Here is a 4,264-nt window from a genome sequence, read left to right on the forward strand (position 1 = left end):
CCTATGCATTGAAAAGCCTGATTGATTAAAAAAAAAAAGCGAGGGCTACTTTTTATGTTTTATAAGTCAAAAATGAAATAAATAAAGAGTTGGTGTGGGTTTGTACTGGGATGCATTTTATCGGAAATCAAGCCTAATTGCATGTTAGCATTAGAATTAGCAAGACTAAAGTAGATCTTGTATTTAAAAAAATAAAATAAAATTGTAAAAATAAAATTTTCAAACACAATTTCTTAGATTTATGGCATGAAAAGTGTCGAGTACGACAGCCTGAGTAGTGCAAAAGATTTCTAAAAATGTACTGGATGTCTAACAAGACCATGAATTATTATTATTATTATTATTATTATTATTATTATTATTATTATTATTTACACGACAGATGAAAGAACTTTCTATCTCTTTCAATCTCAAGCTAGCAAAGAACGATGGATGAAAGAGGCAGGAGTTTTGCATAATTTCCTGATAACAGCTGCTAATTTTTTGCTCCACTTGTGGAATAAACAACCTCGTAACTATGCTAGCTGGCTACCGTTCACTTTTGGTCAAAAGGAATTTGGTCTTGCTTATTTTTTTGCCCAGCTATTTTTTTTTTAATCCTGCTAGCTAGCAAACCGTAACACTCTCCAGCTAGCTGATTAGCTTTACACGGGGCATTCAAAATAATTCTAGTATACGATAATACGTGGCCTGTCTGGACATCCGTAGTTTGTTTTGTTTTTTTTATTTACAAATAGGTCATGATGTTACAAGCGACGGTTTTTCAGGTCAGTTTATTTCTATATTTTGTTTCGATTTTTTCAAAGCGTGCATTTGAGAAATATCAAAATTGTAAACGTTTTACTGCGTGTGATCAGGCCGCGGTGTGTGGTGCATTAGTGCATATTATTATTATTATTATTATTATTATTGTTATTATTATTATCATTGTTATTGAACTCCTCTCCATTACATGAACAAAGGCGTGTTGGTCAATTAACGTTTACTTTACTCACCCACGATACACCTGCACAGGGAGTGATGAGGTCACGCGTTGAGCTGAAGCGAAAATGACTTCTAGAAAGGTCTCGGCTGTGTTCCAAATACAAAGTGATGAATGTTTTCCAGTAGTTATGATATGAAGTGTTTATTGTGGTGCTCGCTCGACCATTTAGTGAGGACCGGCGTAGACACTTGGTAGGGAGACTAGTTTATTATAAATGAAGCAGGCAGTAACACTCGACGTTTAGGCCGTGGCTTTGTGCGTGAGAACATTTCAGGACGCCGTCCTTTAGCAACATTAAGAAAAACATAGTTCCGGCTCAAATCAAAACTGGAATACTGAGTATTTCAAAACTTTTGTGTTTATTTTAGAAGCTGAAGGCAAATTCGTATGTCCCGAGTGATAAGTTTGCGAAATGTCCATGCCTTTGTTCCAGGTCCAAACTGGAAAAGATCTGCGCTCAAGTGTTTTAACTGAGAGAGAGAGAGAATTGAATATAATGCTCGCTCGACCGTTTACCCGGATACTTTCATGCTATGGTGCTTTTGAACAGAGTGATAACAATGATGTTAGTGATACACAGCCAGCAGTGTTCCAAATCGGAGCTGGAACCCTCATGTGCCATGTGTTCAAGACTTGAAAGAGGAAAAAATATGATGCTTGTTGTGGATTTCGAGTTGCTGTTTAAAGCTTGTTTTAAGCTCCGGATTTCAGGCTGCGTTCCAAGTCAAAAACTGGAAATCTCGGGTCGATTAAACACGCGCATGTGAGTTCTAGTGTGTACTTGATGATGGTGAGGATTGTAAAAGGTGTTTTTTTAAAAACGTTTCAGATAGTGATATATGTATATTTTCACATTTTTACAAAGAACAGTCAGAGCACAGATTCGGAGGATTTGAGAAGACGAAGTCGTCACGTTTCAACCATTTTGAGCGTGATTATTAAACTGTACTGCTCATATTGTTGTCTGCTGTTGTTGTTGTTGTTTTTTTTTTTTTTTATAGTCATTGGTGGAAATCAGATTGAGATTCAGAAGGTTTACCGAGAACGTGACGCTCCAGCTTAGCGTAAATGCAACGGACACTCCATGTTTTCTACGTATTTTAAAAGACGAGCGCTCTGATCGTGTCACGTTTTAACTCCTGAATCTTTTTTTTTTTTTTTTTTTTTGAGTATGTTCTTCCCAGCTGTTACTCCCGATGCAGCATGCTAACGCTAAATGCTAGCCACTCTTTGGATGTTGGGATACGCACATGACGTCTGTTCTTTCCTCAGCGGTTTACAGCGATGCAACAGACTGGACAATATCATCTCATTGCATCGCATCAGCGTCACGTGGGTTCACGTTTATTCTCATGTAATTAGCAAAGCAAGGCTAACACGAGCGTAGAAACAGGACTACGCGTGCATCAGATTGCGGCGCCGCGCTTTATATTATCGCTCTTGCAACCGAAAAGGCGGATGTGTGCGGCGATTGTTACAATTTACAAATGTTACAGAGTGCACGCTAGCTCAGAGGCACCAGCATTGCTAAAGAACACAATTTTAACACAAACCATGTAGCGTATTTCAATTCCGTGCTAAAGGTTGGCCGGAAATGTGCTTTTTACAGACGATTGACTCCTCAGCCCCGCCCTCTTTTTAAAAATAAATAAATAAATAAATAAAAAAGTCGGTTGACAAAATTGATTTCTGTGAATTTGCAGAGCAAAGAAAAGCATCTTTCACGTCTTGCATCCTTTCAGAGAATCTGCTTTTCCTTAGTGTTCAGCTGTCTCCAGATTGAGAGTCATATTTGCTAAGGATAAATGGCGGAGCCTCTGCTAGCAAAGCAACTTGTCGCACTTGTGGGCGTGGCCTGCTATTTAAGGTCAAAATGGTGATAGCCAGAACTTACTGCCTGCATTTATATTTTATATTAATTTATAGCGTGAAAATTGAGACGTTACACGCACTTTATAGTTACACGTCGCTAGTGTGAACTTTACTGATTAACATTGGTCAGTTTCCCGCAGGTAGCACTGGATTATGAAACTGAACACGGTCACATGGTGCATTTTCAAAACAGCCAATCAGAGCCTCCCAATCCAGCTGGTTATCGTGTAACACGATTCAGAATGTAATCAGCGTTTTACAGATTTTACTACCTGTTTACGGCTGCTTTCACACTCCGGCTCACGTGACGTGCTCTCTGTAACCATGGCAACATGCTTACTAGTCCTAGCTGTAGTAGCTAGTCCAGTATTGGCTAACTAGCCTGGCTAGCTCCGTGGAATATGTTTATTATTTGTTATATTGGGAATGTAGATGAAGTAAAGGTTGGTGTTTTGTCTTAGGTGCAGCTTCAGAAAATTCAAGCTGCTTTTTTGTGTTTTATTTTACGTTATATTTACACCGCCTCTCAGCGATGAGACTTTTTCTCCACCAGTGCTCCACGTCTGAGCCCGAATCTGCGACCTGATTGGTTAAGAGTGGAGGAGGAAACACTCCTCACGCCACTCGAAAAGAACGTGCTTCGAAACGTGTGTTTGCGGGTTGAAAGTGTGAAAGCAGCCTGCGGTGTGTGACGAACTACAACTAAAGCGATTGTAAGAACTGAAATATCTCAATATTGCATTAAAAATAAATAATAACAGAAATAATGAAATTATACAACGTGAAGCTCGCTCGCGCTCAGCGTCGTGTGAGGACCTGTTTCTCCTGCACCAGGGCTATGTGTATAGTATATAAATACAGAGCTATAGATATGTAACTGTATGTCTTTTATGTTTGTTTTTTTTTCATGAATGTCCGTTTCTCATCCGCACACGCCGAACTCCTCGCTCATGAACACTGCATATCTTTCTCTGATGAAATGATGACTGTCTGTGTAAAGATTTAAAAAATGTTTTTGAGATTAATATACGAGATAGCGCCTTTACATTTGGTTTTTCTTTGGAAATTATTAAACTTGAATTAAAAGTGCTTGCGTGTCCTGAGTCTTTATTTCCTCTTGTTTTTATTTGTTTACATTTTTTTTGTCAGTAAAAATTTGGAAAGGTTTTATTTGAGAGTGGTTTTTGTTTTGCCGTTAATGCTGCCATATCTTCAGTACTGACAGAACAGAATCGCAGCATTATAGCCATTTTATAGCATTATTTGTCTGTTTACATTTCAAGAAAAAACAAAGCAAACAGTTCTTGATTTTGTGGCATTTGAGTAAATCGTTTGTAGTAGAAAGCAAAAAAAGAATGTATAAGGTGATTACTCCAGTAAAGCACAGGTCTTTTTTTTTTTTTTTTT

General features: G+C 38.1%; 1 protein-coding gene across 2 annotated transcripts in view; it reads left to right on the plus strand.

Moving 5' to 3' along the window:
* Positions 1 to 3,946, plus strand: part of si:dkey-237i9.1 (SEC14-like protein 1) — a 41,161-nt gene extending 37,215 nt beyond the window's left edge. For both annotated transcript variants that reach the window (XM_017481460.3, XM_047159082.2), the window contains one exon: positions 1 to 3,946. This exon is cut by the window's left edge and continues 999 nt beyond it. The gene's annotated coding sequence lies outside the window, so the exon portion shown is untranslated.
* Positions 3,947 to 4,264: the final 318 nt, after the last annotated feature.

The sequence above is a fragment of the Ictalurus punctatus genome, chromosome 12 (assembly GCF_001660625.3).
Source record: "Ictalurus punctatus breed USDA103 chromosome 12, Coco_2.0, whole genome shotgun sequence".
Lineage (NCBI taxonomy): Eukaryota > Metazoa > Chordata > Actinopteri > Siluriformes > Ictaluridae > Ictalurus > Ictalurus punctatus.